At 43.1% G+C, this 25,017-nt stretch overlaps 1 long non-coding RNA gene across 2 annotated transcripts in view; it reads right to left on the reverse strand.

The window, feature by feature from the left end:
• LOC149875241 (uncharacterized) overlaps positions 1-16,060 on the reverse strand; it is an 86,622-nt gene extending 70,562 nt beyond the window's left edge. For both annotated transcript variants that reach the window (XR_016439462.1, XR_016439463.1), the window contains exon 1: positions 15,987-16,060. This is a non-coding gene — a long non-coding RNA (uncharacterized LOC149875241). The remainder of the gene's footprint in view (positions 1-15,986) is intronic.
• Between the last annotated feature and the right edge of the window lie 8,957 nt (positions 16,061-25,017).

Genomic DNA, 25,017 nt, shown 5'->3' on the forward strand with positions numbered 1-25,017 from the left:
TTAGCCATAGTTCCCTGATATACTTTGTAACAGATTTCAAATTGTTCAAGCAATTTAGATCCTGAAGTTTAATCTCTTGAACAGTAAAAACTGAATTTCTGGAGGTACCGGAAAATATTTTAACCCTTCACTAAAGTAGGTTCATAGAAGGGAAGTACATGACCTGATATGCTATAGTTTATAAACAGAGCAGATGACAATCCTATAAAATGGAAATTGGAGTAGTAGTGTAAAAACCAATTTGTGCCTTGTCCTTCACACAGAACTGGATGCATCTCTATATGCTGTGCAGATGGAAAAGTGATCTAACAGTGGGGGTAGCACTGCAAGCTTACCCCTCACCATCCTGCCACTCACTAAAGGTAGAGAAAGTATACTCAGTTTAGTAATTTCTGATATTTTGTATTCAAGAAGTAATTATGAACAGATTGTTTACATTAGTTTGTTTGTTTGAAATTATTGGATGCCTATTTTATGCAAACATATTTAAGCATGTTCACTGCAAATACTGTGTTGAGTATTCAAGGCTACAGTTTTACAGTGTTCTGGTTAGACACACAGACTTCAAGCCTAGTCCCTGACCAGAAATGTACTTCTCAAAATCAGAATTTTATTCAGAAAGAGTCCCAAATTCATGACAGGGATGTTTCAATTATACTGATTAGTGACTTTTTATGATAATGCAATTGCTTATAATGATGCATTTCAAAATTGTTTTATGTGTGAATACCCTGTAATATTTGTTTTAGAAGTCACTGGTCCAGTGATTTATAAAACAGTTTTTTCAGTGCACTGCATCAGTAGAGTAGTAGGGAAGAGTTTAAATAAAAGCATTGCAAATGTAGGGTATATTTGTAGATTTATAGAGGGTATGACAATTTATGTATCATTTCTGCTCTAGCTTCTACCTAGTTATGATGCAACACACTATTTCTCTAACTCGAATATCCTCCAAGTCTAGTTAATCCTCGTGGATGCCTCAGCCGGGGCTGAACGGAGCCAGCCTAGGCAGCAGAAGCAAGGCCCTCCCTAGTGGCTGCAGCTTAGTGACAGCTGCTCCCTGCACCCAGGCTGGGCAGCACCACACAGAGCCCCCCACCCTGCTCAGGGAGGGAGGAGGCAGGGGAAGAGTCCCCCTCCAGGGCCAGGCAACAGAGCTGTGTGCCTTGATTGCTCCTGGCTGTCAGGGAGCTGCTGATGCAAGCAGGGCTATCTGCCTCCTCCCCACCACTGGGGTCTGGCCATAGCCCCACTTTCCCCAACCCTCTGACCCTGCACACCAAGGTGGGGGTTTAAACCCCTCTTCAGTCATACTCAGGTCTACCATGCCTCTCTTCCCCACTCAGTTCACTTTTAGACTAACCTAAAAAGATTGAATCTGTGCAAGCTCATGCTTTTTGAATATCTGTCCATAGCCTTTAAGGTTGAAATGTCAGCTGGATGACACTGTTATAGGTGTTATTGCAACTTTGATCTGAATGCAATTAGTTGACGTTGGGAATGTGGGATAGGGTCCAATGCCATTTTATTACTTAGCCCAGTGATAGTGTTGCTGATGAATATAAGGTCTGCATTGTATCCTCATTTCCAGTGGCTGCTTTGAATGATTTAAGTAACTTTGGGTCATAGATCAAACGTAACTGGTATGCATCTGACCAAGCTTGTACTGCTTCACTATCTTTATTGGTCTCATTGTAGCCCAATTGCATGCTGTGGCTGTTAAAGCCACCCATGATCATCAGTGGTTTATTCTGAGTGATCCCTGGTGTATCTGTAAAGGTGAAACTTGTGTGAGGTGGTTTGTAGACTGAAGTGATTGTGATTCCATTGAATTTGATAGTCAGGATTTCAATGTTGTTTTCTTCAGTCTTTGCTGTAGAAACTATGACAGTTCCCATTTCAACAAATATGGGACTTAAATTGGTTGTGTGGTCTTTTAATTGCCATAGTCATTCCAGGTATTGAAGGATGGTTATGGTTATTATGAGGTCCTCAGTGTGTCTCTAGTAAGCACAAGATATCAGACTGGATGTTCTTACCTGGATTTACAATTTTTTATTTTTTTTTTGCCATTGAAAACCCTTCAAGGTTTACAGACACTACTGTCAGTGTTGGTCCTAAGGATGACTCTTGTACTTTGGTCAGAAGGCATTATGACTGGTTACAGTTGGTCAATTTCTCGGGTCAAAATTGTGGTTTGGGATGTTAACAGAGTTCACAGGTATTACCAACAGGGATCGCAATGTGGTCCCCACTAGCTATATGGTGAACAAATATCTGAATATGTTGGAAAGTTCCAGATATGGTTAAGCAATTTGCTCTTTTTGCCAATACTCAGACATTTGGGTTGTATAAATATGCATGGAAAGTATATTTCAAATGCATAAAAAAAGATGTATTTAATGACAGAATGTCTTGTAGGTTGCAATTCAGCCTTCCACAGGGGATCAGTATTAGGTATACACAGTACTGAAGGCTTCAAATTTTTAATGCACAGCTTAAAGAATGTGGGCTGTTTTGGTGATTCATAGCCCTCATAAACCAAGGCCTAAGAAAGACACAAGAGATGCATGGGATTCCTGGTGGTCCTCTGGACAGGAGTGAATTTCACTCTTTGGATGAAAGAAAAGTTTATTAATAAAGGTTAAACCAGTTTAACCAAAAGAAACAGGCATGCTATTGAATCACAAATGCCACATACTCAGGGGCAAAGTAAGGAAGAAAAAGTTCACAAGCAATCTATGATCTGAGCTTTGTTTGCAAACAGTTTACTTTAATAAACACAAATAGAAAACACATGAAGAAATGTGTAGTCTGTTTGTATCTAATTCATGGCCAGCAAGTAAATCTTAATTCTTTAAAATAAATCATTCATTGTTAGTTATGCCATTAATGAATTTTGTTAGTTCTGCAGTAAGTGAATTCTGCTATAGATTTTGTTCACATTCCAAAGTAAAAAGTAGCCTTATAAAATACTGAAAATGATTTTCCCATACTTGGTCTCTGACAACGAGAATTTTTGGAAAGTTTGAATCAAATCCCTTCAAGGTAAATTTTAAATTTTATACAAAATAAAAATGAAAAAACCTGCTTAAAAATTGCACTTTTCTTTAATCACGCAATTGAAAAAAAAGGGGGGGGGGAAGAGAGAACTTTTTAACAGCAAAGCTTCTGTTTGTTCATGCCGCAGTTTAAGAGCCATATTGGAAGCACTAAGTCATTTTACTGTCACCAAACTATCTTTACTTCTTAATGAAAGCTGGAGCCCAGCAGGATTTTTCTATGTCTGCACAGGTCAATGGACTCCTAGTCTTGGCTACCACCATATTTTAGAATAGTTACTACTATGATAATGCTTACACAGATCTCTTAATACATACTAACATAGGAATTGCCTTATCAATCAGATCATTGGTCCATCATGTCTAGCATCCTGGCTCCACCAGTGATCAGTGCTACTTGCTTCACAATAACTCAAGAAAGCTTGAAGTGGACAGTTATGGACTAACCTCCCTACACTCAGTTAAAGATAAGTATACTGCCCAAGACACAGCAGGAGATAGCTTTTACTCTATTTTAAATTCTATGTAATGTGATCATGAATGTCGTCAGTAACCACATAAATGTTTGTGCCTTTTTGAATTCTGCTAAATTACTGGCTTCAGGGATAGCTCTGTGAACTTCAGCTGCTCCTGGGTTCAAATGTTTGAGGGTTTTAGGAAAGTTTTTTTAAGACTTGTGTTAGAATTGCAGGGTAAACTAGGAAAGATGTTGCGTTCACATTCCAAAATAAAATGTAACGTTATAAAAATCCACAGATAGCTCAGCTTCCCATTTATAATGCCAAGTTATATTAATGTCTACAAAGTATTTTAAAGATATTTTGAAATATTTTGTCCCACTTTCCACAGGGTATCACTAGAGTTCTCTCTGAAGCAACAGCACTCAGCTATCATGTCACAGAGAACTATGGAACATTCACTCTTTGTTAAATATAATGTGAATAAACAGTGAATTAATATTTAAGTGGATGATTTTCAAAAGCACAATCAACAGTTAAGTGCCTAACTCGCACTGTAAGTCAATAGGAAATAGGTGTATTTTACACCTTTCATAATTTCTCCCAGCTGATGGATTATGATGCTATGGCATAATGGATATATAACTATCCCTGTTGATTTGCGTTTTAAACCAGGAGATAGTAACTGCATCAGGCTTATCACATTATTCTCTGTTTCCTATGGGATGTGCCATCAGACAAACATTGAATTTTAATAGTTAGAGGCTTGTTTCAACAGTATCTCCAAATGCCAGAATGACATGTAACCAGAATGAAAGAGGAGCATTCAACTGTTTAATATATTAGTAGTCATGCCAGAAATGTGCTTTAGCCCTTAAAAAAATTCTCCAACATATCTCTGGTTACAAAATATAATATGATATCATCCTATTCTCCACAGCATAGTGCAATTCATAGCAGTAAATGTGCTTTGCTTCACTATATTATTAGCTGTCTTGCTGCAATGCAGTATGTTGCACAGAGTTACTCTATTGTATACAACACTGGCCTGTCTATCCTCTGAATTTTCTAAGTAAATGCTGATTATCTTGAAATGGAAATAACACTACTTTTCAATATATGACATAAACAGCAATCATACAGTTAACGAAAGCTGCGGCCGCCAGCCAAACTGTACACTGAGCACAATTATTCGAGCCATTAATTAGAGTATAGAGTTTACTCATGAGATAGCTCTGATTAAAATTTTTGCTGAAAGATAACTTTGGCGTTGGAATGAAAACAGACATTTTAAATGCACCTGAGTGCTGTACTTTTAAAGTATAGTTGATAAGACTGACAGAGTATCACTGCTGGAATAGGAATATGTTGCAGCAGTCTTCATGTGAAATGGTACCTGACTGACTGACTACAGGATTTTCCCATCTATTAAAGGTATGTGTATGTTAACATAGTTTGAGACGCTGACCTCTGACTAGCCATACATTGCTTCCCAACATCATAGCGTTTAATCACCTTCTGTATAAAAAGGGGGAGTAATAATAAGTCTATGGTGGCCTTTGTAGGGCTGCTATCCTTCCATTCTTAAGGGAAAATTTCTGCTTGGTGTATAAATGATATATACAAGTACAATGGCAGAGATCTTCAGATATAGTCTGGCACCTAACACCTACTGAAATCAAACAACCTTGAGTCTTTGATTCCATGTTTCTCATGGTGGTTCCATATTTTTATTCTTGTTCATAAGTCTGGTTTATTTATTTTTAAAGTATACTAAAAATCTGTTAACATCATGCCCCTCATTTCCCAAAAAACTTGCGGGATTGCCTAAGGCTTAGTTACTGTTTGTGGTTAGGTTCAATACAACAATGGGCAGGAAGCAAACAGCTGTAAATATGCAAAGCCCAGGTGAAGACAAGAAAAACCACAGTTTACACTGGTTTTGATTACTAGTAAGTTTGATCACAGCCAATTCCATGTCTGTAGCTAGGGTAAGTATTGCATCAGTTTCTGATCCCTGTTGGCTGAATCAAGGTCATGACTTTTGAAGACTGAAGCATTGAAAAGGCCACTGTTTATAGAGGGGGCAAAGCATAAGGGAAATCCCAAAGGCTATGGTGTATACATGGAAGATGTCCCCTTTCAGATCCAAACCTTCCTCTACTCATCTTTTCGAAAAAATGGCCAGAATCCTCTAGTGAGGTGCTATTTGTGTATAGGTATCAAAGTATAAGGCTCATTAGGACACTGCTAGTCTATGATTTAAGAAATTTATTACAAGAGAACTGCAGAAACAGCAGGGAAAAGTACTTAAATGACGTGTTCCAAAAAGGTCTGCAAGAGTCAGGATATGGTGTAGGACACCAGCAAAGGAGCACAGAAAAATGTTTAATTGTTGCCAGATGTACTATGCCCTAATAGTTACAGATACAACATGTAACAGGCTGGCCTTTCAGAGCTGGGTCTCAGTACTAACCACCCACCTGTTCTAGGCTAAACCCCCACCTCATTCTCCTGCCATGCCTTCATGAAAATAATATGAATGTTTTCTAAGGCAGAAGGCTGCCCATTGTTTAGCCTCTTGATAACAAGGGCCTAAATACATGCTCCAACTGACCCTTACACATGCCCCCTGCCTTGCAACTGTTTCTGTGTCACATCCAGTATTTCCATATTATCCCCGCCAATATATCTGTTTCCCCAAGTCAGTGGTTCTGCCCCTCACTGGGCCCTCGGGCTCCTTGCTGGGCCACTTCACTCTTGCAGCCCCCTCGCTGGGCCGCTGAGGTCCTAACCCTGTGGGGCTCAGGTGGCTGTTGCTGTGCCTGGCTCCTTGCACTGGGATCTTCCACTCTGTAGGCTCATGTGGCCGTCAGCATGCCTGGCCCCACAACACTGGGATCAGGTGTCCCGCACTGGGCTTGCCTGGCCCAGGTCTCTTCCCTTGTTGGTAACCCATACATTGGTAGGGTCTGGGGTTTTCAGGCCCCCCTCCTTGCCTTTCACTGGTGGTAACTGGCCTGGCATTTCTGGGGGACTGTTCTGCAGTGAACAGCTCCACCAGACCACCCATCCCCAGCAGGGTGCAGTTTTAGGTCTGACCCAGAACCAGGGGCCTCCAAACCATCCCCATAGCTCCTGCCCTTACCTCCAAGATGTTCCAGGAGCAGCTCAGCCTGATGTTGCCCCCTGGCCTTCTCAGCACAGGCTGCTCCCCCTCTTTCTGAGGGCCTGGGTTAAAATGGAGGCTGCTGTGCCCCCTCATCCAATCCCAGGGTCCTCCTAGGGTCATGTGCTAGCCTTGATGAGGCTAGCACCCACATGCCGGCTGCTCCACTGCCAACTAGAAACCTTAAAGTGGCAGGCACTGCTGGTGCCCTGCCACACAACACTTATCAGGATAAACTGTGTACATTAGAGCCTTTTCCATAATTTCTGATGACTACACAAGCATGCTTGCTTAGTTATTGAATATCTATCTTCATGACTGTTTGAACAGTACTGTATTGCTCAATTACACAGTCTGCAGATGCCTGTTGATGCTAATAGCTTATGGAGTCTCCTGGAGCTGCACAGACAGTTTTATATATTTCCCATATTGTACAAGAATCTAAAGGGCCTCTCCCAGATTTCATCTCTTACTTCTCAATAAATCAAATGTATGACTGACTTGATGGTTTGTCCTTTCAGCTCTCAGTTTTAGTGTATGGTTTAGGTTGTGGAAAAAATATCTGAGACACCAATCACTGAATGTGCCTGCGCTTTAGAACTGGATAAAGAAAAATACAAGATAAATCCAATTATATGTTTACTGAATTGTTTTAAGTTTTAAAATGGTACACAAGAGGGACAGAATAAAATATGAGTGATGCAACATGAAAATGCTATATACTCGTGATTCCCAACCTTGAAAAAAAAAGAAAACCAAATTAAAATATTCTTTAACATTAAACAGTTGCCCATCTACAACTGTGACTCCTAGAAGATCATATATATCTAGTATTAATGAATGAAGACACCCAACACCCATCTTTAGAAAATGTCTTACGTACCAGACCAAGCAAATGCTACTGGATCCAGTATTAACTCTTAAAATTTATTTAACTATTTGTGTGGGGGGTACAGAATATGGTTACTTCTTCTGTTTTACAGGTGAGTAAACTGAGGCACAGTGTGATCAAGTAATTTATTCACAGTTACCTCGTGGCAGAAACAGGAACATGACCCAGAAAACCTGACTCTCAAGCTTTGCTTTAACACTTTCTCCCTGTGAGACAGATTTGAACCTCCTGCTCTAACTAGTTGTCATTTCATCACATGAGTTATCCTATTAAAACCAATCAAATGACTTGTGCAAATAACTTGTTGGAATAATGGGTACTCAAGCCAGATTGTTAAAGAAAAGATTAACAACTCCATACATCAATACACAGTGGCAGAGTCTACGTGAGATGCTGCCTGTGTAGTACCTCCTAACTACTGCGCAGTAGCATTGTGTGGCACAAAGTGTGATGAGACACTACTGCGCAGTAACTCCAGTTACAAGTATTAAATGACTGCACACTAACATCTGTGCAGTCACCGTATCATGTAGACACAGACAGTAGCATATACATTTTTAGTCCTCTCTTGGTCTTTTTTATTTCATGCTTGGCAGGGGTTTTTGTTGAGATGACTGTAGATGTCCTTTACTCCCTGCCATCCCTCCCTATGTAGACTACTCTTGTTCTTTCCAGATTGACTGTATCTTTGTGGTTATCCATCACAGCTATCAATCTTGCATTTCATTAATGCTGCTGTCAGTCAGGTGTAAGGATATGGTTGAAGATCTGAAATATATAAAATTACCTTCTCCCCAGAATGGAGAAATTGAAAGAGGATACTGTGTGTTTATTGCTTTAGGTCTCCAGCATTGTTTTGGTTGGTTTGGTAGAAAGGAAATGGTCACATCTGCACAGCTAGGCCCCATAGCAGAAAAAAATATCTGAAAAATGTTGAAGCAAATAAGGGGCTTGACCTGAGAGTTACCCTCTAGTTATTTCAGTTCTGTTTCCCACAAGTGACAACATTTTTTGAGATTTATCTGCACTGAGTCAGATACCAAAACCAGAACAGAGATTAGGAAATTACGGAGGTTGGGATTTTTAATTTGTAGACAAAAGACTATCATTAAAAAGCAATTGTTTTTTCATGATTCATCACAAGAATGTCAGGAAACTAGAAGTTAAGGTAACCATTTTAGTCCCCATCTTGTAATGTGTTCTCCTGGCACAAACCCCTGCATTTGCATGCTATTGTTTTGTGTAGGAAGTGCAGAAATCAGACCACTTATACATGCATCTAAACGCCATTGCTGCTGAGTACTATTCTGTTCTCAGTTAAACTGACACATATTTAAGAGGATTTCTTTAAGGGACGTTGTGTTGCTGAGCCCCCACTACGCTGCTTTGCTTCACAGGTGAATAAACCAAGACATGGAACAGCTAAATGATTTACCCAGTGTCACACAGGTAGCCAATAACAGTGAATCAGGTACCTGAATGGAAGTTGCTGGAAGTGCTCAGCTGTCTGGTGTAACACCGTCCATTGTTAGGTGGTCAAATATGAATTTAGAAGTGCAAATTTGCACACCCATTTTCACAAACCTCCACTGTGGTAGTGAATCTAGTTTCCTGATAGGGCTACAATAAATAGAGGAATTCTTTCTGTTATATTTCCTCTTGTATCCTATGTGTTCAATGAGTAGAAGGAACAAGATACTTTTTACAAATGGATAAGCATTACTTTTTGTACTGTGTATATAAATGAAAGTGCAAATTTTATGTAACTTCAAAAAAGCCAAGTCAAATATTTCTAAATTTGTTGGAAAAACATTAGACCCATTTTCCTGTAATGGGGTTTTGTCAATCAACTTGTAATGTTATGATTCTATAAACCCTTTAGAACAGAAGATTACTATTTTATAATAAAATAGAATGGGGAGTAGTTATAGGACTTGCTAACAAAATCATAAGCCTATCACTGCTCTGCTACAATAAAGCATTGGAATCCATCATTTTAAGCTGGAGTACCATGCTTCAAAACTTATATCTAGCTGCATAACACCACTAGGGAGAAATAAAATACAGATTAGCTTTGCAAAGGAGATTTATTAGAATGTGTGAGTGAATCATGTAAAAACAAATAGGTTCCCAGAAGATCTGAGGAACTTAGATTGCCTGCTAAATATCTAGGATTTTTCTTCTCTTTTTCTTAATAAACTAGAATACATTAGTCAGTTCTTTATTAATCAATTATTAATATTCTGAAGTTAGTGGCACTAGCTGTATCTAAGTCAGAGATAATAAATCAAACTTAATAATGTGACATGACTTTAAAAAACAATCTTTGTGTCTCAGTAGTGTAATCAGGGTGAGGTGAGCAGGTCACCAACCCAAGGCACTGCCTGTAAGGGGGCACCAGAACCTCTCCCCACCAAGGACTTTTAGCACAGCAAGGGCAGTCCTGGGCATAGGAACAGGGCAGTGCACCCCTGCAGCCAGCAGTGTATCTGGGGAGCAACTGGGTTAAGTGGGATGGTGCGCCCCCCAGTCAGGCAGACCTGCACCCAATACATTTGTACCTGGGATTGCAGGCAGGCAGTATTCCAGCCTGCAAGGGATCCTGCTTGGGGCTGCCAGGAGACACAGGGAAAGGGCCAGCCATTTCCTGGTGTGAGGACTGAGCTGGTGCTGGGCTTGTCTTCTGTGCCTCTGTGGGCTGCGGGCAGGAGTGGGGCAGGTGGGCAGGTAGCAGCGGCACTGGGAGGGATGCCTACGGGGAGGCTAAGGCACATTTTGGGATGGCTTTAGTCCCCCAAACCCTTCTTAGCACCACCCCTGTGCATGTGCATGGCCTTAAGTGGCCAGGAACACAGCCAGGCAGCCAGCTCCATGCAGATAAGTCTAATGGGGGGAAGAGGTTTTGGGGAAGAAAGGCGGGGGCAGATTGAAGCCACCACAGTGAGGGACGGAGTGGGCCAGGGGCTGGGGGCACTGCTCAGCCAGGGTGGTGCATGGGACCCTAGGCTGGGGTGGGGAGCAGAACAGAGCTACAGGTGGCTCGTCTAGGCGGTACATGTGGGGAGGGAGAGCCTTGAGCCCACAGCAGGCAGCCTGCATCTTCTCTTGCCCCACTATGGCCATGGCAGGTATAGAAGAGGATGGGAAGCAGAGAGAGGAGGTGGCATGTGCCACCCCACCCCAGCCCATCTAAGCCCACCCAGGATCCCCCACTGGGCATGGAGGCCTGCCCCACTCTTAGCAGCAACCTGCTGAAGTCCAGCTCCCACTGGGGGGAGGAGGTCTCTAATTCTGTGTTTACGCAGGGCCCCACCAAATCTTAATCCATTTTGTGTCTGGGATGGGACCAAACAGGGAACAGAGGACCTCCCAAGGAGCTGCCAATACTTGCAGAGCAGTAGTAGAGGGTTCAGTGTGCAGAGAGGCAAGTAAGACGTCACTTCTCCATAACCTCCCCCGCCTCCATCCCATCTATAGTGGTTGGCATGCCCCTTTCCAACCTCCCCTCCCCCTGTGCCCCACTGCCTCAGGCAATCAGTAAGATGGCTTTGCCTCTGTTGTCTCTGGCTCCTGTTTAAACAATCACATGGTAAAGACATTCTTTTTATAAAATAACAACCTATCTTCCAGGTCATCTTCCACATACCCAAACCCTTACCCCATACTGAAAGCTCTCTCACCTTGTATTGTGATCCTCTCAGATTTCATAGACACTAGGGCTAGAAGGGACTTCAGAAGATCATTGAGTCCAGCCCCCCGCCCAAAGAGCAGGAAGTCAGCTGGGGTCATAGGATCCCAGCAAGATAAGCATCAGATTTGCTCTTGAAGGTGTTCAGTGTAGGTGTTTGAACCGCCTTCGATGGCAGGCTGTTCCAGACCTTAGGGGCTCGGACAGTAAAGAAATTTCTTCCTTATGTCCAGCCTGAAATGGTCTTGTAGTAGTTTATGACTGTTTGACCTCGTCATACCTTGGGGCACTCTGGTGAATAAACATTCCCCCAGATCCTGGTGGTCACCCCTGATAAACTTATAGGTGGCCATCAGATCACCCCGAGCCTGCACTTTTCCAGGCTAAAGAGCCCTATGGCTCTCAGCCTCTCGTCGTAAGATCTGTTTTCCTGACCTCTGATCATGAACATGGCTCTTTTCTGGACTCTCTCAAGCTTCTGCACATCCTTTTTGAATTGTGGAGCCCAAAACTGGACGCAGTACTCCAGCTGTGGCCTCACCAATGCCAAGTACAAGGGGAGAATGATGTCCCGGGACTTGTTTAAGAAGCATCTATGGATGCAAGCCAGCGTTTTGGTCGCTTTACTAGCCACAGCATCGCACTGAAGGCTCATGTTCATCTTGTGGTCAATGATGACCCCCAAGTCTCTTTCTTCTGTAGTGCTATCCAGTGTAGCACTGCCGAGCCTATAAGGGTGCTGCAGGTTTTTCCTCCCAAGGTGGAGAACCTTGCATTTTTCGGTGTTAAACACCATCAGGTTCTCATCCGCCCATTTGCTGAGCCTATCCAGGTCAGCCTGGATCACCCGCCTATCTTCTGGCGTGGATGCTTTGCCCCAAAGTTTGGTGTCATTGGCAAACTTGGCCAGTCCACTTCTGACTCCAATGTCCACATCATTAATGAAGATGTTGAACAATATGGGTCCAAAGACAGAGCCTTGGGGGACCCCACTGGTCACAGGACACCATGATGAGTGACTTCCATCAATTACAACCCTCTGGGTCTAACCACAGAGCCAATTTTCCAGCCAGCAGATCGTGGTGGAGCCAAGACCACAATTGGCCAGTTTCACTAAGAGGTGATCATGGGATACCAGATCAAAGGCTTTTTTGAAGTCAAGATATATGACATCAATCTCTTCTCCCTTGTCCAGGTGATAGGTCACCTGGTCATAGAAGGTAATGAGATTGTTCAAACAAGACCTACCCTCAACAAACCCATGCTGGCTGTCCCTTAGGATGCTGGCATCGGCCACTCCATTAAGGATGGCCTCTTTAATAAACTTTTCTAAGATCTTGCTTGGGATAAAGTCAGGCTGATGTGGCTATAGTTAGCTGGACCCACTTCTCTTCCTTTCTTGAAGATAGACATAACATTGGCCTTCTTCCAGTCTTTGGGCACTACACCAGAGTGCCAGGAGTTTTCAAATATCCATGCCAGAGGTTGGGCTATGATGCTTACCAGCTCCTTGAGTACCCTGTGTCAGGAAAGATTGTCAGGGCCGGCTGACTTGAAGATATCCAGCCTCTCAAGGTATTCCTTCACAAGGTCAGCATTAATGGAAGGCAGGGGATCTCCCCCACCTGGACCACCCTGTCCCTTAGCAGGCATGGGCGTCCCATGGGACTAATGAAAGACCGACGCAAAGTACCCATTTAATAGGTTGGCTTTTTCCTGGGCATCAGTTGTCAGTTGCCCCATTTGGTTCAGCAGGGGTCCAATGTTGCCCTTGCTTTTCTTCCAGCTCCCCACATATCTGAAAAAGGACTTTTTATTGTCCTTGATGCTCGAAGCTAGTTGGAGTTCAGTATCAGCCTTGGCTTTCCTGGTTTGCTCCCTGCAGGACTGGACCAGTGCAGAATAATCCTCCTTGGAAGTGAATCCCGTCCTCCATCCTTTGTAGGCCTTTCTTTTTAGCCTCAGGAGGTCTGCTAGGTCCCTGGAGAGCCAGGGGGGCTGCTGTGCCCTCTTGCTGCCTTTCCTTCAAGATGGAATAGACTTAGCTTGTGCATCGAGGATCACTCCCTTGAGGAGCAACCACTCTTCTTGAACGCCCATCTCCCTAGGCTCATGGTCCCTTAGGGCCACACTGACAAGCCTCCTGAGCTTGTCAAAGTCAGATTTTCAGAAGTCAAGGACTTCCGTGTTGCTGACTGACTTGCCAGCTTTACGGTGGATGGTGAAAGTGATTAGCTTATGGTCGCTGTCACCCAGCTTCTCATCGATCACTAGATCACCTATTAGGTCATCCCCAGTAGCCAGTACCAGGTTGAGCAGTGCTTTACCTCTCAGCCCATAGATTTCTTGAGACAGGTAGAGGTCATCCACGCACAAGAGGAAGCTTTGCGACTGCTCAGATTTTGCTGAGTGATCCTCCCACGGGATGTCTAGGTAACTGAAGTCACCCGTGACAACCATGGTCCTAGAGCGTGTGGCCTCAGCCAGTTCCCAGGTGAACTCCTGGTCAAGCTCAGGACTTTGGGTGGGAGGTCTGTAGTAGACTCCCACCATTGTGTCCCCTGTGCCATGTTCCCCACGGATTTGAACCCAGAGGGTCTCCAGTCATCCACCCTGGTCACCAATATCAGCTTGCAGGGACATGTATTTCCTTAACATAGAGAGCTACACCCCCGCCCCTTTTATCTACACAATCCCTCCTGTACAGGGTATAGCCATCTATACCTGTGGTCCAGTCATGGGTGGAGTCCCACCAGGTGTCCGTTATCCCTATGACATCATAATTCTTTGCATTGAGCAGGAGGACAAGCTGCTCCTGCTTATTCCCCAAGCTCCTGGCATTTGTGTACAGGCAGGCAAATATCCCCTTGGGGGCTCTTGCCTTGCCCACAGATTGTATCAGGGCTGGGGCTGGGGTGGGCTCCCTTAAGTGCCTTGGCCTGCTGGCTTTTCAAGGGTTACTCAGTGGGCCAGCAGTGGCAGTAGTCCCCCTGTCCCCCAACGGTCTTATTTTAAAGCCCGGTGGAGCAGGTCAGCCAGTCTGGCTAAGAAAAGCCTCCCCCCCAGGGGAGAGGGGTGGAGGCCATCTCTTCCTCGTTGTCTCTCTCGCTAAAGAGTGGGCTGTGGTCATGGAAGCCAAAGCCTTCCCTGTGACACCAGCGCCACAGTCTTTGGTTGACTATGTAGATCCTCCTCTCTGTCCTCGGCCCATACCCCAAGACTGGGAGGATCGACGAGAACACCACCTGTGCCCCCAGACCTTTTAGCCCCACTCCCAAATCCCTGTAGTGCCTCATGACCTGGCTGGGAGCGCTCCGAGCCATGTCATTGGTGCCCACATGAATAAGAAGCACTGATAGTAGTCTGTGGTCTGTAGGAACTTAGGGATCCTCTCCACAATGTCCCAGATGTGGGCCCCCTGGGAAGCAGCAGACTGCCCAGCTAAGGGGTTGGGGAGGCAGATAACACCCTCACTCCCCCTCAGGATGGAGTCTTCCACAACAAACACCTTATGTTTCATCTTGTGGAGAGCAAGGGCGGTAGCTGCAGTTGAGTCTGTGTTGCCTGCAGGAGCTGGCAACTCAGCAGGCTCTGCTGGGGCTGCAAGAGGTGCATACCTGTTGCTAAGCTCCAGCGAGGGAGGGGCCTTGGTGCAGCAGGCCTTAGGGCCCGTGACCACCTTGGTCCATGCCTCTGACTGGACAGAGTGGGAGGTCCCAGAGTCCTCCCTTGTCCTGTAGGGAGACTGTGGTCTACCCTCCGGCTCCCAGGGGAGAAGGGCCTGGCAGCAGGAGTCTGTCTCCTGCTCGCAGTCCCTGATGGCACGCAGTCTCTGGACTGTGGCCTGAAGCTCCTCCAGCCAGCGTGCTGGAGACCCCAAAAGAAAGCAAACCCCACAAGGGGAGGTGACCATGCTTCTGGGCCCTAGAGCCTGAAAAAGTGACAGGCAGCCCCCACAGCTGAGAGCCAGAGGCTCTGTTTGCGTGGAGCCCAAAACCATGGGCTCCGTCTGGGTGGTTGTCTCTGAGGTGCCAGAGTGGGGGGCCGCAGAGCCCAAGCGGACCCTTGGGGTGCGGCACGTGCCCATCCATGTCATGCCTCTGGAAGGCTGACTATGGCTGGGGCTGTCTACCCTGGCGGGTTTGGAGGCAGGGTCTCGGGCCCTTCCGCACACTCTCCCACACGAACTCCACACTAACTCACACGCTGGCAGACAAGCACGCCTGTTTGTGCAGCCTGTTCACATGGCTCCCTGGGGGGCTGGGCGAAGTAGGGGCCTGGGTGGGGCGAGACCCACTCAGCCGCCTCCTCCACACACTAAGGGGTTAACCCCCTCCCACCACGAGCCCTGCTTATCTCCAGCTGTGCTGGGGGTCATCAGGGGGCTCTGCAGCTGCTGGGGGGTCTCTAGGGGGGCTTCGGGGGAGTGGGGGCACAGCGGGCTTTCACCCACGCATCTCTCACCTCTCTGGAGCCTAAGATTATGTAAGTTCAGTAATCCTGGAGTATTTATATGGCTCAGTATGTACATGGGAAACCTCTAATATGGCTCACCTATCTGATTTAGCAGGTGACAATCTTCTAAGTTCCTCATTGACAATGATTCTCCTAGCAAACCAATTATAACTGTGGGTGAAATTACTGATTTTACCAAGAAGATTTTATCATTTTAATTGAAAATATCATAAGGATAATTATGCTTCATTTAAAAATATACCTCTATAGATGCAACTGGAATTCTTCTTCATTTTCTGTCTTGAATGGCTGTTCAGTGTTACTGTGTTCTGCAAGCCCAATCCAGCATTCACTGGAGGAAATAAGAGTTGTTAATTGGCCTTAGTAAAGTTGAAGCAGTGGCAAGAGTTGGTTATTTTCATAGGGGTTTTTTTGTTTGGGTTGTTATGCAGAAGTAGCTGCTTTGTTTAAGAAGTGATCTGCACCTCATTGGTTGGGAAGGGTATGTTTGTATGTCATTGGTTAAGGCTGCATGATTATTTGGGGATTAAAAGGGCAAAGCATATATAAATGCAAGGTATTAATGACACTAATTAATGATACTAATTCATGCAAGTTAATAGTAACATGGTGCTCTCTCAACAGATCTTTTCTTCACAGATATTCTCAAAGTATAAGTAAAAAGGCATATAACTGTGAGAAAGTGAAGTAATCATCTGGTATGCTAACGGGCAGAAAAAATGCAACTGAAATTAAGTTTTTATTGTATTAATGTATTTTACTTATTTATTTACATTTTGAAATACACCTATAGGCTCCCTTCTCTAACTATATTTTTCAACCTATAATTAAATGTTAAGCACGGCTCCTATTCTAAATCCTTACACAAATTTAAATATAATGAAAATATTTGGCCAATAGATAGTTAATCCTCTCCTAGTCTGTAAGGTTGCTGGAAATATCTGGTGACTGTCTTCTTTCCTGTCTTTCTGTGCAGTTATAATAGAATAGAGTCCTTGATTGGTATTTGTAAGCACTACCATAATGTGGATGTAGAGACCAGATAGAAAAATACATATCACATGTACTATAGCATATATAACATTGTCTGGTGTTCTCCATATTCAGTTCTCTCTCTTTCTGTGCATGTGGACCTACAGAAATACACCCAAAGAAAAAAATGAGAACCTATGATCTTGTAGCATGGTGTAGAAGTTTGATTTGTGATGGATACATGATTCACAAGTGTGAAAGCATAATAGAAATGGGCAAGTCATTGCAAGTGTGTATTGACAAAGCTCCTCAAAACCCAAGCAGACCATCATGCATTCCATGATCCAGAAATGTATTTTATGAAAGTTTTAGAGACATTTTTGAATATATTTTGAATAAGTTTTCATATCCCCTTGGCTATTAAGCCATGTGCCCTAGTTGCCATGAGTTTAATAGTACCAGAAGAAGCCATAAAATGATCTACAATAGTTTTTCTGCACTTAACAATTTCAAATTTGAATAGCCAATGGTATAAAGTTCTGTAGGGAAGTGACTTTAAAATCCTAATATTTCTATGCATAGAAAAGCAGCTATTGCTATTGGATGGAATTTTGCCTATCCTGCATCTTGGAAGAGTCAACTTCTTATTAGTAGAAGTAGTAACAGTAGTAGTAGTAATACTAATGGAAACATTATGAGTGCTGGTCATATATCAGGATCCCAGTGTGCTGGGTCACACATTGTACAAATACAGGATAAAAAAGATGACATTCAAAACACTATGCCTATATGTCACTGCTCTGTGCAGGGCACAATGCTAAACAAAGAAAGAGACAGATCCAGTGTTATCCTCCTGTATTTAAAAAAATACTGTCATGGCATACAGTAAAGACATTGCTAAAAGGGTTCTTTTCTATGCTCTTTGTCCCAAAAAGGGATATTTGCCTAATAACAACAGCTAAACTAGAGATTTTCATGTACTGATAAGTAACTTGGGTTTTGAAGCACAAGGCCCCAAGTTCTTTCCCACTGTTTAGCATGAAGATGTGTATGGCTATAGTGAGTTGTATAAATTATATCTAAAGTGTATGTGTGTATCCTCAGAATTATTACACAAGGCAATCCCCTATGAAACCACCTAGCTTATTTATTTTCCCTTCCATTTTTGCCATCTACATCATTTCCTACTCCAACTCTCTTGACAGGTTACATCTATCAAGCTACTTACATAACCCAATTGTTATACTGTAGTGCCTGGGTGTCTCGTACTCATCATTCTGACAACATCCCTCTGAAGTAAGAAAGTATTACTATTAATCACATTTAAAACTGGGTGTTGAGGCACAGGACATATAAATAATTGCCCCAAGGTCACACAGGATTTCTGTGACTCAAAGACCAAGCCTTGAGTTACAGTCCAGTGTCCTACCTGTTAGAAAACATTTTGCTACCTGACATCATTCTATTCGACAATGCAAAGAATATTCTAAATTCAGTGTTACAGTAAAACATAGAAGTGGAATCTGGTAATATGTTGCAGCACAAATATTTTTGTCAAAAAAATTCAGATTTGGCAACACCATAACATTTCACAAAGCTAGACTGGTTTTGCTGAATTTTTCTTGCAAGAAAAAACCCAAAAACATTTTCAAAAGAAGTCAAAACATTTGACCATTTTATCATTTGATCATTTACAAAATGAAAAGTTTCAGTGTTTTTATTTGGATTAGCTTTTGATTTTAAAACTTCCATCATATTTGTTTAAAAGAAAACTTTTTAAATGGTCAAATTCTAAAGAAAACTTCAATTTTAGATCAAACAAAATGTTTCATTTGTGGTATAAAGGTTCAAAGGATTAGGTAATTTTTGAAAAGTTGGCTATTAATTGATTAATTGTTGGTTTCCACTCTGTGTCAGGGGTTGAATAATGCTTACTTGCATTATCCAGGTTATTTTGAGATTTAATTAAATAATGCTTAAAGGCCTGATGCTGCACTTGTTGGTACAAATAGTAGTTTTCTCATTGAATTCAATATATACAATATCAGATGTGATTTGAAAGACTGGGTAATTCTTTCTATGGAAGAGTAAAGTCTTAAATGGCTTATTTTTAAAAAAGCAGAAGAGAAAATTGATAGTTGTTATGGGAAATTTTACAGTGTTCTTATTGCTTTACTCTAGATATTTTTGTTTCTATTGGTTTATTGCATTGTATGCTATTTGCCTTGCTACCAAGAAAAGCCTTGGATCATATGCTCTATGAACTATTACAGCAGAGCACTTAACTATATGCTTAACTGTAAGTCAATGCGCTACTCATATGTGTAAAATTAATAAGTGTCTTGATAAATTAGTGAGTCTAAAGATTCAATCTACCTCCACTAAAATCAATGGGACTATACTCATTGACTTAAATAGGCATTACTACAAGTTCTTAATCAATGAGTAGGAAACAAAAAGCTCACTAGCAACAACTAAATGAAATCCTGCTTCTTTTGGTTAAACTAGACCACATTGCTGATATGCAAGATATAACAATAGAGAATGGAATCTGCCATTTTTTGAATGACAATGGGCATGTCTACATGCCATCATAGGGTGATGTTGCTATGGTGCCATGCTTCAGTACTTTTTTTTGGAAATACTAAAGCACAGTGCAGCAACCGCCCGTATTGAGCTGTCTACATGGTGTATGGTTAGAGTTGGCTGCTACGTCACTGTAGTGGCAGAGTAAAATGGGGGAGCATGCCTCTGTGGTGACAGCTGCCAATTGTGTAGACCTACATGACTGCTAATGCAGCTGCAGCACACCATACAGCAACGTAATGCATTGCTGCATCACTGTAGAGAGATGTGCAGATGCACCCAACAGCAACCTGTGCATTAAAAGTGAAGCTGAGAGGCTGCTGGGGCACTAAACTCATGATAAATAATGAAGCTACGAAGCACAAATCAGTGGATAGAATTTGAACAGAACTGAAGCTATGAAATGATCCAGGATTTAAGATTATTTTTCACATCACTAGATGCATCTACATGTGCAGTTAATTTAAAGCAATAAAATTCAGAGCGGTTTAAGACAGAGTAAACTACAGTTAGGTGCAGTGTCTACACATGTACCTGAACAGCTGCAATTTGAGCTGGAGAAGGGCAGTTTATGCCAGGAGCACAGGGGATCACCCCAGGTTCTAGGTGGTGGTGGCAGAGGGGCTGGCTGGGGCAAGAGGGTGCTGAAAGTGCAGAGCCATGCAGCTAGGTGGCAGGCAGCAGTCTGGCCCCCTGCTGGCTGGGCTGACTGACATAGGTGAAGGGAGAAAATATTACTTGGGGGGGCTGAGCACACCCCCCCCCCCAGCAGGGAAGTCTGTCAAGGGGAAGTGTTGTGGTGTGGCAGATCGAAGCCCCTGTGGTGAGGGAGGGAGGGGGCAGAGGCTGGGTCAGGGGGTGGGGTGAAGGGGAACCCAGAGCCAGGGCAGGTTGTGGGATGCTTGGAGCCTGGGCAGCTTGGTCAGGGGTACGGGAGTGGGACTTCTGCTGCTGTGCACACGCCGGGCTCAGCAGACACATGGAATTGTGCTGCTCTGGGGCAGCAGCAATCAGGCATAGAGTCCATCTCACAGTGGCAGCCTGCCTCTGCCCTGTGCACAGATCCAGGGGGCGTGTGTCCCCCAGGCCTCCCCCGGGGTGCACACTGTGGCGGGACCCCCCTTGCACCCCTGGACAAGTTGTCCAGGCTCCAAGTGTCCCACCCTGGCCCCAGGGCCCCATTCACCCCAGTCCCTGCCCTTTCCTCTGCCCCACTCCTCCCTCACTATGGGGGCCTTGATCTGCCCCCCTACCATTAGTTTACTGTGGACTAATACTGTCACACACATAAATGGTGATGCTTTACTCCACAGCTAATTAGTCTACTCCACAGTTAAGTGCACATGTAGACACAGCTACTTATAACAAAATTTAAAAAAACACTCACCACAAATAACAAAAATTAAAAGTTACGGTGAAGGTAGGGAAATAGGTCTCTGGTTCAAAGAAGAGAGGTCATGGAGTAAATATGACTACTACTTATATTTTTTTCAGAGTAGGACTGATCCATCAGAAATTACTTCAGGTGTGCTGAGTAAAACATTCTTTCCCTCTCTCATTCAAACAAGCACACAAGTGCTCATGTGTCCCCACACACTTGTTGCTTTGTAAGTATTTCTGTAAGATAAAAACAAAACCAAGGTAATTTTCAATAGAAGTAAATTACATTTTTCCCAAAATCCTAGAAAAATAACCTTGCAAGAATTCTTTACATGCCTTTATCTCTAAACACAATCCATTGTACTGGTTTGCATGCTAACTATGTAGATAAATACAATCACCTAACTACATTACATAACATTAACACATGCCACATCACGCAGAGGGACCAAGGGAAGCAACAGAGACAAAGGAAACAACACAGACAGTTTTAGTCACTCAAGGAGCAGACAGAGGAAACTGGGAAAACAAACAAAGGAGCAGGAGAGGAAACAAACAAGCAAACAAAGCCCAAGGCTGAACTGCACTTGAAACAAAAGCCCAACTACAAAACAATGTATAGCTTTCTAAAAAGGGAAAGAATAATTTGTCGACAAGAAATGAGAGAAACATCTGTGTTCACTGACTGTATTTCTCACACCCTGTTAAAGCAGTGCATATGGTTACCTCCCACTAGCTTTGACTTCAGCATAATGATCAAGTCATAGGCAGTGGTTCACTTGCTTTGCAGTGGGCATTATGCAACTTGCAAACAAGTACAGTTGTGTAAAATTGCCCCATTCAGTTTGCACATATTTCGGTTTGTTAGACAAGTTGAATTATACATGGCTTCTCACTTCTATTTCCCGTTACATTTCAGCTTTGCTAAGAGGCAGAATGCAGTAACACAACCCTGAACTTCATGAAAGTCTCTGCATCAAGTAGAGTTTACTAGCAGATCACAAGGATCTATAAAGCAAAAAGGTGTTCAGCATAGAAAATACACAAGGTGACTGGTGTCATCACAAAACCGCAGATGTGAACAAGTATGACTCCAATGATGGGGAACGAGTTCACTTCAAATGCCAAAGGGATATTTCAAAGGCTATTAAAAAAATCATACAAAACTTCTCACATCTTTTTGTCTTGATCACTGAACATGAGACTAGCAGACTTTGGTATGGGTTAAGGATGAAATGTCCCAAGAGTTGTAAAGGGATTGCTCTCATCTTAGGTTTTCAGGAGAAAGAACTGACCTGGTTTTGGGAACAAAATCCAGGATAGGATTTACAACTGAGAATCCCATGGAGAGTTATCTGCCTAACAGCTAGCAGTGGCTGAGGTCTTGGTCCTCTTGTTAGTTTCTCATCTGAGCTTGCTTATGTGATCTCTGAGTCTGTGAATCCTGCTGCTGAGCACTTCCTGACTCCATGCACTTTATGGGGAGCCTGTGTGCCTCACTTGGATCTAAGGGCCTCACTAAATGTTAGGCAGGACACCTGACAGGTAGGTACTGCCATATCTAAGTGTCCTTGTAGATTTTGCCTGAAGATCCTCCCGAAATAAACAAACACCAACACCAGCAAAGAAACAATTAGTGAGTCAAAATGAGATGGCAAGAGCATGTACTGCTGCATCAGTGGCTGTGAGAATCTTATGCCTCCATGAAAGTGGCAAAAGGAAAATTTAGGCTGAATATCCAGATAACTACTTAGGCTGATTTTCCGTGCAGTACAATCTATCAGACTGTGAAATAGGCTCCCAAGGGAAGTGATGGCAGCTCTATCACTCGGGTAATATAATTGCTGTATTTTGTGCCTTTGGTAAAGCCTGAGAGACTTTCTCTGAATGAATCTGAATCAGAATATGCCTTTCTAGTGAAAACAGAATACTTAATAAAGCTACCTGAATATTGATTTATTTTGTGCAGCTTTAATGCTCCTGTGATCCATAAATAGTCCGCATGTTTGTAAGCCAAAGTATACTGTTACAGTTTGAACTATGGCAACTCCCTGTGGCACCAGTAATGCTGGCTGGTTTACCTTGTAAAATATTTTCTTCAAGTCAGGTTTTTCTCTTTTATTTCTTTTATTTCTTCTTTTTGCACCTCATTTACTTTGGCATTTTAGTTTTGCAGTAACTTTTTCTGTTCTTGGATTTATTGGCCACTACAATCCTGTCCATGAATCTGAAAATGAACATTGGCCCCACTCCCAGATATTTAGAAATTCTGGGATAAAAAAATAAGATAATTAATTTGCTGTATATTACATTTATTGTTATTTTTGGACAGCTGCAGATTGTGGTCAACCTTTAGCATAGTCCCTGATGCAGACAATATGGCAAAAGTAGGGAAGATCAAGTGAGATTGACAAGTCTAATTTTATTAACCCACTCTAGTGTCCCAATCAGACATCCAGTAGGCTGCATTGTTTCCTTCCATTTAGGTTCTCCGTCTTGTGACACATAGGATTCAATCACTGTGCAGAGGGAAAAGGCTGGTATGGCTGGCAAATCACATTCAGTGCTACCTAATCTAATCTCATAAAAAATTGAAGGCAAGAAGCCATAAGCAACTAAGAAGCGGCTTTTAGTTGTATATCCAGAAATAGTAAAATTTTTAAAATCTCCCTTAGCAAAAGAAAAGCGCATATATATTTTATTCTTAGTTTGGTCCAAGAGGAAGGAGGAGGACCACAAAAATACAGGGTGCTCTCCAGGGGTGGAGTTCAGGATCTAATAAGCAGACAGAAAGCAGCAGCTGCGGCAGCCGGCACAGCATGCCTAACAGCTACAGCTGCCATCTCATCCCTGCTCTCTGCAGCTCTGCTCTCTGAAGTACCACTGCTTCTCTTTAGTGACACAGCAGCTGCTACAGATGTTGGATGTGCTTGAATACACTGTGAGTGCTCCAAAGTGCATAAGACACATCTACATGGATAAAAAAGAAACTATGTTCTTTTTTGCTTTTTTTACTTGTGGTGCTACCCTATGTGGGTTATCTGCATGTGTTGTCTACTAAAGGAGAGGTTGCTTTTCACTAGGCTTACATCTGAGCTTTACTCTTTCCCATGACCATTCTACTCTCTGGGCATAAAAATTTCTAGCCAAGGAGGTGCTTTGCATTCAGGCTGGCTGGCCTGCTGGAGAGATCACGTAGGCTGAATCCACGTGTGCAGGCACGTGTGGTTTGTGGCACTGCAAACCTCTTTGTGGCATCACAAACCACATGTCTGGGATGCAGGGGCAAAATCTGCTACCAGAAAATCCCAGTAGCAAAAAAGGCATGGAAATAAAAGCAACACAGTGCATGCTTCAGGAGTGTGTGCCAGCAGGCACAGAAGCTCAGTCCTCCTAGGAGACACTCCGGCTGCTGCTCCTCCAGCATACCAGGAGCCGGAAGGAGCAGGGAGATGGCAGTTTCCCTGAAATGGGGTGTTTTGCCCCTCACTACAGGGGCATGACCAGCGGCAAAAAGTAGCAACACAAATATGCCTGTAGAGTCCAGGTTCTGCTTTAACCCACCCTTTTGGCATTGTGGACTCAAACTACTTAACTCAGGGACTGACAGTCCTCTAATGTCTTCCCACAGCTTCCCCAGGACCATCCTCTCCTACTCTTTTACAAGTGCCTTTCTTCTGCAACAGAAAGTACCTATCAGTTTATAGATACAAGTTTGTCATTTACAATTCCCATTTAAAAACCATTGTCATTTAAAAAACACACAGTCAACCAAGGCTAGACAAACAAAAATGATCCTTTCTGAATGATGGAGTCACCTGCACCTTGCATAGAAGGGGCAGTCAATGGGCACATGTGTGACAAGGATGGCTCCAACATAGTTCAACAACCCCATTTATTCAAAGCCAGATTTTATTTTGGGGACATTAGCAATCTTCACCATCTACAGGTAAACTACAGCAGCAATTGTCCTGTAAGCTCCATCATCACAGTACCATCCTTATTATCTGCCAACCTGTTACAGTTTGAGGTACCCAGCTTCTACACAGCAAAAGGCTATGGCTATGGCCCTGCTGGCCCCAATGTTGTGTCCTTAAACTAAAGGGCCAGCTCATGAAAGTCTTTTCCTTGTGGAAAATTCTTGAGTCACTGCTGGTCATCCCAGGTCTGCACACTGATGCAGTCTCATCACTCTGTGCTTGTGGTCCTGCTCTGAAACTGCTAATGAGAACTGAGGGATCAGTTTTCAATTAATAATAATCATGCCTCAGATTAAGGGGGACTCCACGGCTTTTGAAAATTGATTTGTTATTGGAAAGCCAGTGCTGTAGTGA

Source organism: Crocodylus siamensis, chromosome 1 (assembly GCF_052110815.1).
Source record: "Crocodylus siamensis isolate JL-2025a chromosome 1, ASM5211081v1, whole genome shotgun sequence".
Lineage (NCBI taxonomy): Eukaryota > Metazoa > Chordata > Crocodylia > Crocodylidae > Crocodylus > Crocodylus siamensis.